The sequence below is a fragment of the Canis lupus genome, chromosome 8, assembly GCF_048164855.1.
Source record: "Canis lupus baileyi chromosome 8, mCanLup2.hap1, whole genome shotgun sequence".
Taxonomy (NCBI): Eukaryota; Metazoa; Chordata; class Mammalia; order Carnivora; family Canidae; genus Canis; species Canis lupus.
The window spans coordinates 5,020,750-5,036,776 of NC_132845.1; the positions used below are offsets into that span (position 1 = coordinate 5,020,750).

At 35.9% G+C, this 16,027-nt stretch overlaps 1 long non-coding RNA gene across 2 annotated transcripts in view; it reads right to left on the reverse strand.

Moving 5' to 3' along the window:
- The window catches only part of LOC140637516 (uncharacterized), a 134,890-nt gene that overhangs the window by 66,365 nt on the left and 52,498 nt on the right, over nt 1–16,027 (reverse strand). For both annotated transcript variants that reach the window (XR_012034610.1, XR_012034609.1), the window contains exon 2: nt 7,605–7,728. This is a non-coding gene — a long non-coding RNA (uncharacterized lncRNA). The remainder of the gene's footprint in view (nt 1–7,604; nt 7,729–16,027) is intronic.

Consider the following 16,027-nt stretch of genomic DNA (forward strand, 5'->3'; position numbering starts at 1 on the left):
GTTAAGTCATTCAAAGGTACTATTCATCGTCTGATGACTTCTAAATTTATACCCCTGGCTTGGACCTTTATCTTGAACTGCATACCCATATTTCCAATTGCTTTCCCTCATTTCCACTTTATATCTAAAAGGCATCCCACACCTTATCAGTCCCTCCAAAAAAACATTTTTTTCTTTTCATCTAAAGCTTTCCTTCCTCAGTTTTCCTCAATTAATCTACTGCTCCTTCAGGTAGTATGGCTTAAAATATAACAATCTTCTTTAATTGTTCCATTCCTTCTAAACATAGTAATCAATCCATAAGCAAATATTCAAGTATTAACCTTCAAGCAATATCCTGAATCATTGTTTCTTGGTGCTACTATTGCCACTATACTGATTCAGGGCACCATCCCATCATCCTTGGACCACTGCATTGAGCTCATAATCTTGCCTCAATAAAGTACATCCTCTACACAGCAGTCAGTGATCCTTTTAAACTCAAATCAGATTATGTTGCCCTCCTGCTCTCACCACTTCAATAGCTCCCATAATACTTAGAACAAATCCAAAGCCCCTAGCTACTCCTCAACTCATTGCTTTCCACATCCCTCTCACAGTGCTCAGGACACATGGGCCTCTTTACTTCTTTAGCACATGCCAAGGTAACTCTTCCTTCAGGCTTCACTCTTGCAATCTGCTTGAAAGTTCTTCTTTTATATGGCTCTTCCCTCTCATAACTGAAATATCACTCAATATCCTATCATTATCGTCAGTTTCTTTCTATTCCCTTTTACTGCTTATTTGTCCTACTGGCTTCCTAGCTTCAGAAAATGTTTGATTCCCTCACATTTGGTATTTTTTAATGGTTTATTTTCTCTCTCTTTCACTATAAGTTGTGAAAAGATCAGCTGTTCCTGACACATAGGACTGCTTGGTAAACATTTTTTTAGATGGATAAATAATTTTCATTTGCTGAGTTCACTGATAGCATGGCACCCCAGGATACTGTTCGAAGAACTTGTTTATTGTTACTTTTGCTTGAGTTATGTCTTATCAGAGCAAAGTCTCACCAAAGAAATCCTAATAGTCATTACTAGCATGGTGACCTCCCTCTACCCATTAAAAAACAAACAAACAAACAAACAAACAAACAAACAAACAACAAAAAACCTTAAAAAACAGTAGTATGCCAATTTTCCATTTAGGAAAATAGGGGCCTTTTCCTTTTAGAAAAATAGATAGGAAGCCCCCTTTTTACTCATCTATATCATTCTCTATCGGAACAGAATAGAGAAACGTGACTCATGCCACCTGCTTCTTTCCTAGGACATCAGCAAATATGTAAAAGTTGATTTTTTTTCTTACTGCTCTGGTCTTACTAAATTTTCCAGGCTACCTCTCTTTTCCAAGGCCTTTAATTGATACAGTAGAAATTTAATTGACTACATTTTGCATTTTAAAAGTAACACATGACTATAGGATCAACCATAAATCAGCTTCTAACTAGAGAATTTTCTTATAGGTACCCAAGTGTTTCCTTACTGAACATTTTGAGCACATAACTAAGCACACTTTAAACCTAGTGTTTTTGTCACACTTTATTAACACTCCATGGAAGTTCCAGAAGATTTTCGTTTTAGTCAAATATGTGTAAATCAATTCAAATCAATGCAGTAGAGAGCTTTATTTAAAGAAATGATACAGTGAATCCCTTTTAAAGACACATTTTATTAAGTGAATCATCATTCCCTCAAATACCTCATTTTAAATTCCAGATTTTCATTTATTAGGTTTACTTACCATTGGTTTCCCTGCTTCTCCTATTTTAGCCAAATTTCTCTAGTCTAATATACACATTTATATTTGGCTTGAATTTTCTCCAGGAAATAAAGATATTTTTACAGCTTGATTACTACATCATCTTAAATTGATTCCATAACTGGAGCATTTCTGTGACTAAACTCTCCTGAGGGGTAATCATTTGGTCACATTTGAACATCTTCTAATCATCATTATCTGACCTAATAAAAATACTCCAAAACTCATGTCCTTTTAATTTTACTTTAATGTTTTCTTTCATTAAAGTTTAAGTATATGCAAAAGTAAACTAAAATGTTTATCTGTAACCTGTGGTTTCTCAACATTACTGATACTGATATTTTAGACTTAACAATTCTTTATGTCTGGGTAGGAGAAGAGAAGACTATCCCGTGCATTTTAGCATGTTTAATAGGATCCCTGGCCTCTCTACCTCTTGATCCCAGTCATGACAATTAAAAAGATTTCCAGATCTTGCCATATGTCTACTGTGAGACAGAACCAACCTCAGATAAAAACTACTGCATAGCCCATTCACTCCCCCACCTCCCACATACCGTATTATTCAATCCATAAATTATTCTATCTATCTATCTATCTATCTATCTATCTATCTATCTATCTATCTATTTATCATCATCTATCTAAAGACTTTTAAAGATACTCAAAACACTATTATCACACCTAAAAATCTGGAAGAATAATTCCTTTTTATCATTATATAGCCAGCCCCTTTTTCAAATCCAATATGTCATAAATTCCATGTTTCTCTTTGTGTATTCTTCATGTTTTCTCTGTCTCTTTTCTCTTTCTCACCCTCCAGATAGAAAGGTGACAAATGATGATAGATGATAAATGATAAATAGGAGATGTATCTGTACACTACACACACAGACCACACACGCAGAGTACATACATTTATATTATACATACACATGCACATATATGTGTGTGGGTGTGGGTATGGATGGATAAATATAGTTGGTTTGAATTATAGTACAAATAAGGCAAATATAATTTATTTCAAGACTTTTTATTGAGGTATAGTCAATATCCTGTTACTTTCAGGTTTACATCATAGTGATTCAATATTTTTATACATTACAAAATGATCCCCACCGCAGGCCTAGTTACCATCTGTCACCATACAATACTATTATGGTATCATTGACCAGATTCTCTATGCTGTAAATTATAATTTTAAGATGTTTTAAATCTTTAGATTTAATATTCTTCATTCTCTTGGTTTTCCTGTTAAGTTATATATTGAAGAAATTGCTTCATTTTTTTTTCCTGTAGAGTTTCCCAAAGACTAGATTTGCTCATTGTAATTACAGCATAGGCAATTCTATTGTCTTTGGTATTTCCTGGTAGTTGAATATAGAGTATGATCAAATTCAAGTTTAAAATTTTATGGTAAGATGATTTTCAGAGTTTTGTGTCCCTCCAGAACAAGGTGTGCGACACTTGAATGTTTCTTCTAATGGAACATTAGGAGTTATTGATGCCCAATGCCTAGATCCTTTAGTTCATGAGGGTAGCAAAGTGATAATATTCTTTCTCTTATTCCTCCATCAGTTTATTATCTGGAAAACATCTATAAATAGAAACTTCTCTCATCTGCTATTAAAATGCTCAGGGGTGGAGGTTGTATATAAAAAAGGCAGGATAAATGATCAATGTTTCTAATTTATTGATAAATCTTCACAATCCTCTGTCTTGTCTCTCTAATGTCTCAGCCATTTTCCCAAGGATAAAAAAGCATAAATTCTAAAAAAAAAAAAAAAAGCATAAATTCTTATTGCAATTTAAAGAATAGTTTGGTACCTATTCAATTTTCCTCATCTATGAAATGTATATGTTGATAACATTTACAAGTCATTGTTCAAAAAAAAAATCTCAAAATAAAAAAAAACTCAAAATATGCTGATAAAAATTACTAGCTCTGTAAACTTGCCAACTATTTAATCTCTTTGAGTTTCTTTTGTCTCCAAAATCAGCATATTATATTGATCTTTTTTAGATATAATTATGTTTAACCTTATCAGTATATTTTATCATTCCATGTATCTATATATATTTTCTAGTACATGGACACAATAAATAATCTTAGGTAGTGTTATTCTCTTTTTCTAATTGATCTCCATCTGCGAGGAAAACCTACCTCTTTCCTCTCAAAACTATATAAAGTATAATTATTTTGGTGGTGGACATCGTATTACCTGCCTGCCCCATGGCAATTTTTGTCTGCAACATAGAAACCACAGATCTATGAGATTACTATGGAAAGGATGAAAAGGTGCAGTATAAAGGAATGATATCTGATCATTCTTTTCTCTCTTGTTACTAACATCGCCTATTATCCTGTTTACTTTCCTTTTCTACTGCTATGCACTGATAGTTTCAATGATTCTTTCATAATAACTTCCCAAACCCTCTTCCTGGTCAGTGTGCTGAATAATTCTTCCATTTAGCACCTACTCCCTTGGCTTTATTTCCATCTCCTAGAGAAATGAAAATTTGTCTTGAACTCTAGCAGCCATCTGCCTGTCTCGATTTTAAACCAGATGACTTGTCACAAGAATCTTTGGGGAAGAATGGATCAGTTTGTGATTGTTGAGGTTAAGACTATTAGGCCAATTTAAGTGGGTGAAACCCCTTGCCCTGTATTCTTACTTATTTCATCAATAAGAGTACTTTGAATCTTCTGCAGACTGAGAAACACTCTCTGGTTGAGTGACACTTTTCGGAAAACCAATATCTCAGTTCAGAGATTCCATTGCTGAGAAAGAATAAAAAAAAAAAATTTAAAAAGCTTTTAAAAACAAAACAAAACAAAACAAACTTAATACCTGTCTTTATGGGGACTTAGTAGATGCCTTGTTCTCAGCCGTGCACAAGCTAAACAGATTTAATTGCCTTTTCCTATGTCAAAAACCAGCCTGTCCAGAGGGACACAATATGAGAAGCTTGTACAGGAACATTTTACGCTGTATCTCTTCCTAGTGCAATGGTGCTTGTGTTTCCAGGGCTGTCAATTAAGCATATTTTTTCCCCAGCACATATTCATTAAGACACAGTTGCCAACTTCATTGCCACTGCATTTTTATTATATACATTAGTTCTGGTTGAAGGACAATTTAGGAATGTTTTCATGGGGAATAAAGAAGACCTCTGGTTAGAAGATTTTTCTATCATTTATTACATTATACTAGCCGGACAAAATGGCTTTGTGCCCCTAATGAACACTCTGATCTGCATTTCACTTAGGCTGATCCTTTGAATATCTTTTATGAGTAATATTCTATTACCACAGAACTGTCCATACACACATCAAATTATATTTATTGGCCTTATATTGATGAGATATTGCTAAACATTAGACAATGGGGGTGGGAATATGCAGCAAATGACCAAAGGGATTTTATAACAAAAGGAGTTCTAGATCCACTAAAAAAGTCAATCAAACTTCTCTGTCCAGATGGTCACAGGGGTAGGAATAAAAGGAAACCAAAGAAAGAGGGGGAAAAAAATGACAAAAAAAAACAAAAAAACAAAAAAGGAGGACGATGTTTAAGAATGAAACAGGTGTTGAACAAGGATATCTTTAAAGATAGTTGATAATCTTCCAGTCCTGTCTCTATGAATTCTGTCCTAGTCCCAAGAGCATAGAGGAAAAAAAAAAAAATACGGCTCAGTGATGGATTGTGACCTAAATTTGGGTACAGGACAGAATCCAACCTTAAACTGGTGAATGATGATGCACACAAGTGATCATGTGTCAAAAATTACAGAGTACACACACGGGATTAAATTCCCTAAGTGGTGAGTCATATGATATATTCAGAATTTGTTAGCTACTGTATGACGGTGACTGGGAACTTCCTCAGAGCTACCATTGGAAAGGGCAAAGGAAACGCACACCACTAGGATGTTTGGTTTTTGAGAATATGTGAAAAATTCTGTAGCTCCTAGGACATTTTCTCTTCTCTCATCTGAGTCATGGCGTTGCAGAGCAGACTCCAAGACAGCCATAAGCATGCAGGTGGTTTATTAGGGAGTGTTCTTGGCATCAATTTGTGTGAAAGAAAGGAAAGGAAGCATCAGCAGGCAGAAAGCGGAATTCGGCTGTGATATAATATCAACAGACACCTCAGCTGACACTATGGTGGGTTCTGAACATAGAGTGATGCTTTATAGTTGTGGGAGTTGGGTTGAGAGGTACGGCTGTTGATAACTCCTAACTGATGTCCTTTGATGTGAGCAGGGAAAGGCTTGCAACCTTAGAGGAGGCAACTCTCTTCAGCTGAGGCAGTGCCCTAAGGGGTCTGGCAGCTGCAGGGTTTAGTTCTGGACAGCACTTCAAGCAGATGGGGAGATTCTGGGCACTGCATCACATCTTACGCAACAGTGGAAATGATGATAGTTTTCTCAAAGCGTTGTTGTGATAATTAAATTTAACCAACCGACTTCAGGGCATATGGCACGGGCTCAGTAAATAATACTTAAATTCTTCTTTCTTAAAAATCAAATAGCAGTTTTGAAATCTGTTGATATGTATAAAGGTTTTTGAAAGGGATTTCTGCTCTCTTACACATATAGCCTCTTTGAGTCAGAACAATTTCTGATTAATAATTTTTTCACCTAACCTTTGCAACAACTCTAATGTAGGTATTATATGGCTCCGTTTTATAGGATTCTGAGACTAGATTAATTTAGAAATATTTGCAAAAAGTATTTGCATAAAATATTTGTAAAGAAATAGTTGCACAAATCAATGACAAAGAACCAAAGGTTTTATATAATGTCTTATTTTTTCCATGCTAGAGTGATAATAAGACTTGTGATCTGATCTAAGTTAATCATGGTCCTTCTTATAAGCTTTATGATTTAGGCAAACTTAACATTTTTGCTTTTCATTCCTTATTTATAAGTATAACTTGCATTTCCTGGCTCTGTGAACCCTATTTAACAGGTGTGCCTCTTAATACAAGTGAGCTATGAAGAGATACTTTAAAGGCAAAGTAAAGAAACACAGGACGTGCATTCAGTGGAAAGAGTATTCAGATACTATCTGAAAATAGCTTACTGTGCCTAGAGCAAACAATGTCAGGACACGAACTTCCAGAGAGAAGTAAGAATGAACAGGAAAGAAATTGAACCTTTTATGCTTAGACATGAAACTCGGACTCAAAGTTATAGACAATGATGATTCATCGAAGGTTAAATAGGAGAGTAGTTCTATGAACGTTGAGCTTTAGGACTATCATTCTAAGCAGGTGTAGGAGGTGGAAACTATTCAGTAACCTAGGTTAGAAGTACTAAGAGATTAAGAGAGGAAAAAATAAACCACGATATTGTATATACCTAGAAGGATTTACGTTTAAGAAATATTAAAGTAAATATGACTTAGTAAAACTCACCATTTATTGGTTTATTTATTGTATTCTAGTACTCCCTTTGTAACAATAACTTTATGAATCCCTGGAAATTACTCCATGGTTGGATAGAGAAAAATATTTAAAACAATTTCTAATTGTTACTGATATTTTGAAGAAAACAAGAAACAGGTTATGCAAAAACCCTTATTCTACTACTTTGCTGTCTTTTAGTGTCTGCCTTAAAAAGTACCTTTACCATTCTCCATTCTTCCTTTTTTTTTTTACTTTCACACTTACTTTGACATATTTTATCCAGAATTAATGTGTGTATTAATTCTAATTTCAAAGTGCTGCTAGGGGCTAAGAGAAGTTAATCCTTTAATTTCTATGGTTTAACTTAATAAGATTTTAATACTTACTCACCTAATAATCCAATGTGGGTACTCCTGGTTGATGAAAGCATTCTATTTGGACACTTCTCAGGATACTTCCACCCCTCTGGCTATATTCACCTCCAGGCTCTCAGTTCCATGCACTCAGCCATAAACTGAGAAAATAATAGGAAAATTAGAAAAGGAAGGTTGTTATAGGATGTGATGGAAATAGCACACATCATTTCTATTCATACCCCATTAACTATTAATCAATCAGATAGCCATACCAAAATGCGAGTGAAGCTGAGAAAAGTAATTTATACTTGTGGCAAAAACATAAGGATATAAGTCTGATAAAATAATCTCTGAGATATTTTCCTCTGGTCATGATAGATTAATCAGTACCTTAATTAAATAGTACCTCAAATTCATTAACTAGAACCTCAACTATTCTTCTTTGTTGGAGGTCTTGGTGAGCCTGGTAAAAAGCAGGAGTTAGAATATCAAAGAACTATCAGTATGATTTAGCTGCTGATAACTGAAAGGGAGTCAGAGTTTGTAGTTTCAGTATGGCCAACCTGGATTAAAGACAAATCACTCTTCAGCAGATCATAACACAATCCAGAAACTCTGCAGTCTGTCATTATGATGTCTAGATCCAATCACATTCAACAGGCATATACAGAAATTACAAAATAGAAATCAAGGAAAGACATCATCAGCAAAATGCAAATGAAAACTAGAATGAGATTCTCACACCTGCTAAAATAGTTATCAAAAAGATAAGAGGTATGTGTTCACAAGAATTTGGAGAAAAGGAAAACTTTGTGAACTGCTGGCATATGTAAATTGGTATATACATTATGAAAAACTCCTCAAAAATATAATAAAAAATTTAAAAATATCTTCAACAGATATTTGCATTCATACATTCATTGAAGTGCTATTTACAATTGCTACAATATAAAAACAATATGTCTAGTGACACATAAATGGATAAAGAAAATGTGATATTTGTAGAGTGGAATATTATCCAGTCATGAGAAAGAAATCCTGCCACTTGCAAAATCATGGATGAAGCTGGAGGATATTATGCTAAATGAAATAAGCCAGATGCGGAAAGACAAATACTGTATGATCTCACTTACATGTGAAATCTAAAACAGTTAAACACAAACAGGCAGAGAGTAGAATGGTGGTTGCCAAGGACTAGAAGAAGGGGAAGTAGGAAGCTGATGGTCAAAGAGTACACACTTTCAGTTATAAGATAAGTTCTGGGGGGAAATATTTGAAATTCTTTTTTTTTAAGGATTTTATTTATTTATTAATGAGAGACACAGAGAGAGAGAGGGAGAGAGGCAGAGACACAGGAGGAGGGAGAAGCAGGCTCCATGCAGGGAGCCCGACGTGGGACTCGATCCCGGGTCTCTAGGATCAGGCCCTGTGCTGAAGGCGGTGCTAAACCACTGAGCCACCCAGGCTGCCCAAAATATTTGAAATTCTAATGGCTAAAAACTTCCCCAGATTGATGAAAAACACCAAATAAATATCCAAGAAGATTACTATCTCAGAAAGAAAACTTACTGAGCAAAATTCAAGATGACTTTGATTGAAGTTTTTTTTGAATTCAAATTGTATATCAATAAGTATATTGATACCAGAGGAATGTGTTCAAAATTTCCTTGAAAAATTTTTGTTTGGTTAGGTTTATTAATTTCATGTAGTGTTATGTTCTTGTGTGTGCCTTTGTGCTCAACTTTTAAGGTTTACTTCTATAATGTTTATTTTATGTTTTAATATATAAAGTACTGGTATGCTTCAGAACTCAAAGTCTGTGCCTGTACCAATTCATTCTTCCCATGACAACAGTAACCTAGACTCTGTGCATCTCATAACACGTGAATTTATAAAAAGCCAAATTCTTTATACACTCAGAATAAGAAGCTAGAAATTCCATTTTAACTAATGTTTGTATTATTTTATTAAAAATACATTAGTAGGATAATAAATAGACATTAAAAAGATAATAAAGAAATATCAGAAACAATTCCATGTCCATGAATTTGATAACCTAGATTAAGGGACCAACTCCTTGAAAGACACAATCTACTAAAATGCACACATACAAAAAAAAAACCTACACCTAACATTATTCTTCATAGTGAGAAATTAGATACTTTCTCACTAAGATGTGGAACAAGGCAAAGACATTCCATCTCACCACTCTAATTCAAAATTGTACTGAAAAAATTAATGTAATAAGAGAGAAATGTAAATAAAAGGTAAACAGGGAAGGCAGAGAGGGATTTCCCAATTAGCCATATAGGAAATCAGAGTCAACAATAAGTCGTCAATAACTGATAAACAATTAGAGTTGCAGGCTACAAGATTAACATGCAAAAATCACCTGTTTTATTAAATGCAAGCAATACTTAGAAATAGAACTTTAAAACACAGTATCATTTACATCAGCACCCTAAAATTAAATATTTAGGTATAAATCTAAGAAAATATGTGTAAGACCTAGATGAGGAAAACCACAAAACTCTGATGAAAGAAATCAAAGAACTAAATAAATGGAGAGATACACCTCATACATGGATAGGAAGACTCAATATTTCTAAGATGTCAGTTCTTCCCAACTTGATCTCTACAAAAGATCCAGAATAACTAACATAATATTTAAGGAGAAAAACAAAGTCAAATACTTGCAATAAAGCTACAGTAATCAAGACAGTGTAGTACTGGTTAAAAAATAGACAAATAGAACAGAATAAAGAGCCCAGAAATAGACCACACAAATATAGTCAGTCAACTGATCTTTTGAACAGAAGTAAAGGCAGTTCACTAGAGAGAAGATCATCTTTTTAACCAATAGTGCTGGAGCAACTGGTGACCTACATGTAAAAATCATCATCATCATTGTCATCATCATCATCTAGACAAAGATCTTACAACTTTCACAAAAATTGCCTCAAATGGATAATATACCTAAACATAAAACAGGAAAGTATAAAATCAGAAGACAACAGAGGTGACGATCTAGGGGACCTGAGAGTGGCAATTACTCTTTAGATACAAGACCATAAGTATAATCCATGAAAGAAAAATTTGAAAGGCTAGATATTATAAAAATTAAAAACCCTCTGTGAAAGGTATTGTTCAGAGAATGAAAAGGCAAGCCACAGAGAGAAAATATTTGCAAAACCCATATCTGATTTTTAAAAAAAATAAAAACTAGTCTCCAAAAACACAAAGAACTCTTAGAGAGCACAACAATAAGAAAGCAAAAAACTCAATTTTAAAATGGGTAAAAGTTCTGAATGCACACCTCACCAAAGGGAATGCACAGATGGGAAATAGGCATCTGAAAAAAAAAAAAGATCAATATCATGTTATTAGGAATAGCAAATTAAAACAATGGATTTTCATTACATCCTTATTAGACTGGTCCAAATCTGAAGTACAGACAGTATCAAATGCTAGTGAGGATGCAGAGCAACAGGAACTTTCATCCATTGCTGGTGGGAATGCAAAGTGGTACAGACACTTTGGAAGACAGCCTGGCAGCTTCCTGATAAATGAAAAATACCCCCACCATATGATCCAGAAGTTGCACTCCTTGGTATTTACCCAAATGAATTGAAAGTTGATTCCTACACAGAAACCTCCACATGAATGTTTATAGAAACTTCATTCATAATTGCCCAAATGGGAAGCAATTAACATGTCCCTCAGTAGGTGAACAGAGGAACAAACTGTGGTGCCTCCATATGATGAAATACTGATGAATATTTTATTCATAAATAAAAAGAAATGAACTCCTAAGCAATGAAAAACCATAACGGAACCTTCAAGGCATGATGCTAAGGGAGAGACGCCAGTCTGAAGAGGCTATATCCCATAAAATTCCTACTAGATATTCTGGAGAAGGCGAAACTACAGAGACCGTAAAAAGACCAGTGATTCCAGAGGTTCTGGTCAATGGGGAAGAATGGGAAAAAGAAGAATAGGTTGGAACACGGGAGATTTTTTAGGGCACTGAAACTATTTCATATGATACTGTAATGGCGCACACATGCTGCTTTACCCTGAAGGGTTGTGTTCCCCCCAAATTCATATAGTGAAACTTTATTTCTAAGGCATTTGGAGGTGGAGCTTTTGGGAGGTGATTAGGGCTTGAGGGTCATGAATAGAATTAGTGCCTTTATAGATAAAAAATCCTAGAGAGCTCCCTTACCCCTTTGGCCACGTGAGATTATAGGGAGAAAGCACCCACCTGTGTATTAGGAAGTGGGTCTTCCCCAGACACAAATGTACCAGCACCTTGATCTGGGGCTTCTCAACCTCTAGAACTGAACTGTGGGGTGAAAGTTTCTATTGTGTGTAAGGCACCCGGTCTACAGCAGCCTGCGTGAGCTAAGATACATCATTATATATTCTTCAAAAATGCATCAAATGTATGTAAAATGTATGACGCAGTGAACCTGTAGGGAAACTACACACTTCTGTTAATAATAACATAGCAATGTGGCCTCATGAATTGTAACAGACATACTACACTAATGCAAGATGCTCAGAAGAGGGGGAATGGAATGGGGAGAAGTGAGGGACTATATGGGAACTCAGTCATTTCTGCTCAGCTCTGTAAACGCGAGACTGCTAAAAATTCAAGCCTATTAAATCCAAAAAGAACTTTGCATTTTTAAGAGTTTTTAGGCCTTGCATTCCTGCAATGACTTTTTAAAGTTACGAAACGTGGGTCTCTTTGTAAAATAAAGACTGTTAGGACTATTTTACACATGCTGAGGATTATGTTCTTGGTTTCTTGTTTTTTTTTTTTTTTTTTTTTTCTTTTAGGTCTGTGTGTTTGCATGTTTTAATTCAGTATTTGGGGACTGGGACTACAGGGAATTATTCTCTGTAAAAGCAGATTCCATATTGGTAAATATGCTACTGTGACTTTCTTTTAATCAATCCGCTTCTTTATTCTATGAAAAAGAAGAATATTTTACTTCCACAGTTTGGTGTGTGGCTCGGGGATGGTCTGTCCATGTTTGTTCCCTGTTGCTCTGAAAGGGCACTCTTAGGGGATGGCCGCTGCAGGTGTATGAATGCAAACAGCCCAGGATACAAACACAACTGGCAATTCCTTACTCATCTGCCATTGTATAGCTGATTTTTACACATATGCCAAGATTTCTCAGGGCAGGCAGAGAGGGAGTACTTTGTCAATCGCTCAGAAAATATTACACGATGGTTTGGGGCATTGATCTCTTTCTCCTGCTGAGCTGTTGCTAACTTGCCTTTTATGCTGTTTTGCTAAATGCTTTGTTCCTGTCGATTCACTCATACTAGAAATATGAACCTCATTTTTTGCTTCCTAAAGATACTTGAAAAGTAAAGGAAAAGAAATCACAATGTATAGAAAAAAAAAATAGATATACTCCCAGAGTCATAAGCTACTTGAAAGTGGTTTGTTCCTTTGAAGAGATAAAATAGGAATTTTCTTTAGCTACTGACCTGGAAGAAAAATTGGGGGATAGATAAATAACTTCTTTTCTCCTTGAGACCAGGATACCTAACACAGCAGGAGTATAATTACGTCCATACAATGAGATGCACTATTGAAATTATAATGATGATGTTATTATAACTTGCAAACACTTATTTTGTGACAAATTTGGGTTCTACATGACTTATGTAACTTAAAAACTTACCATCTATCCTTGAAATAATGCCCCATGATCTTATACATCAGATAATTGAAGTTTCACATGTTTATGGAAACTGTCCGTGGTCATAGGCTACTAAGGAATGAAGTCAGAATTTGAAATCGAGTTTACTTATTTTCAGGTCAAAGGTAACAACATGAACGGCACATTAGCAACACAGATACAAAAACAGTCCATATGACTTACTGTAAAAAACGTTTTTAGTGGTCTCTGTACTTGCAGGGATACCTCAGATGCTAGCATTTGACAAGGGTTGGAGATCTCTCTATTCTTAAGAATGTCCTGTTCGAATAATCTGATCCTCCGTTTAACAACGTCTATGCAAGTCCACGGCCCACTTGAAAGATTTCTATTGGAAGACATAGTCTCCCCTCTCAGATGTCACAGGCCGATTTATCCCTCTTTTGTGTATTTGCTCAGTACAAAAATAAGCCAATTCTTGCCACTAAGGAAAAGAAGATTTCATTTGGTTTATCAAAACAGGATTTGGTCAAAATGAGGATATCCAACTACAATTGTAGGGAGGACTTCTCATCAGATTCTCGATACATTCAAGAACTCCTTACCATCCATACCTATACGTTTATCCCAAGTTCAGATAGCTGATACTCTGCAGTCTGGACATGCAAGAGATCAGAGGTCCATACCCTACTATCAAACCAACTGAGTTAATACTCAAACTCTGCAGGTCTGGGAGCATGAGGAGTTTTAGTACCCTGAGTCAATTGTTCTAAAATAAATGTCTCTAATTCTTGCACGACACTGAACAGTCACCTCAAAATAACAACTTCCTTCATATACTCTAGTTTGAGCATACGACAAAATCATTCTTCCGACAATAGGAGAGGAAAGGACGTGACGTCAGGTATTGGCTAGACTGCCTAGATGTGAAGGATTAGCCTGGGCCTGGGTTCTGACTGATTAAAAAATATAACAAAGAATTCTCATGTGAGAATGATGGATTGAGCACACCTGGTTATCATCGGTTCCATCTGAGACTCCAGTGAAATCATGATAAAGGGAAAACACAGTAAACACAACACATAAAAGGAAGGTAGCACTGCTGCCAACAAGTTTTAGAAAATAGATCACAAAGAAAAATTTCTAAATTAGGAAACTTGGGGAAAATACTATATCTAAGACTATAAAAGAGGAAAGCTTAGGCATAGAATCACTCTATGTGCCCTGCAGCAGCACCCCAAAGAGGCACAGAAACCAGACAGTTCAAGTATTTCAAAGAAAAAGAAAAGAGGTTGGGATGCTTGAAGGACGTGGACGGAAGAGTTATCGCCAATAATCCTTGTCACTTCAGCACGGAGCCCAACTGGGCTGGATCTCAGGACCCTGAGATGATGACCTGAGATCATCATGACCTGAGTAAGAAGCTTAACAAACTGAACCACCCAGGTGCCCTAATCCTTGTCAACTTCTGATTACATCCTATAGAGCCATAAGGCATGGATCCTCCAGGAAAAGTAGTTTTCTTCTCCAGAGAAAAACAGCACATAGAAGCGGCTCTGGGAAGATAAGCATTCACCCGGCAGATGCTGACTGACTCCCCGGAGTACTGGGGCCAGAATCCAGCCTGTCAATTGAGACCAAGCCTTTGGGCCACAAACTGTTGACAGCCCCAGGGAACAGTAGTGGAGTTTGATCTCCTCATTTTAAGGCATGGCGGTTTACCTCCGCAGTTGAAGGAAGCCTGCAATGTAAATTCATTGATTCAGAAGTAATAATCAAATCCTAACATGTGGCAGGCTCTAGTCTAGGCACTGGAGAAACAGCAGTGAACAGAAAAACAGAACATTCCTGCGTCTCATGAAAAATTATGAAATGTCGGGATTTGATAAGTGCTTTGGAGGAAAATAAAGCAGAAATGGAGAATAAAGGAAGGGAGAGGTTGCAATTTCCAAGGCACTGTCATGGGAGTCCTCACTGAGAAGGTGGTATTTGTGCAAAGACCTGGAGGACACATGAGAGCCATCCAAGTGGATATCTTTAAAAAAAAAAAAAGTAAGGAGTAAATAGTAAAGGAAAACTGAGGTTGGAGGACACTTAAAACATTCAAAGGAGAGCGTGAAGGTATGTACGAGATGTCATACATGTGCAGGTAAGTATTAGGAGATGGATTGTACAAGGATAAAGTGAGGCTTGACTGTGTAAGGCTGCACGAGCATTGAATAGACCGGAGTTACTACATACAAGAAAGTGCACAAGCCTTAACGATACATATCAATGAATATTTATAAATAAATGTCCTGTGGAAGCATTAATCAGCTCAAGATAAAAAAACTTGCCTCTAACCGCAGAGTTTCCTGTGCCCCTTTCCATTCAGTTTCCCAAACCAGGCAACCGGTCTTATGATTTCTATCATTACAGATTAGGATTTTATGCTCTTGAACATTATTGAGCTGTATGTAGTCCCCCAGCATGTGTTTTCTCTTGTCTGGCTTCTTTAGCTCAACGTAAAACAAGGGGGATGATAGTGCTATCATATCACATCACGCATATTTCCTGTTATTGCTAGGTGGTACTCCAGGGGAGGGATATAGTATAGTTTGTTTATTGATAAACCTTTGGTTTGGGTTGTTTCTCCCTTGGGGTTACCAACATGCTAGTTCACAAATCGTTAATGCGTATTTTCCTCTTGAGTAAACACTTAGAAGTAGAATTACTAGGTCATAGGGTAGGTGTGTATTTAATTTATTTTGGAAATTATTCAAAAGATTGGATTGTT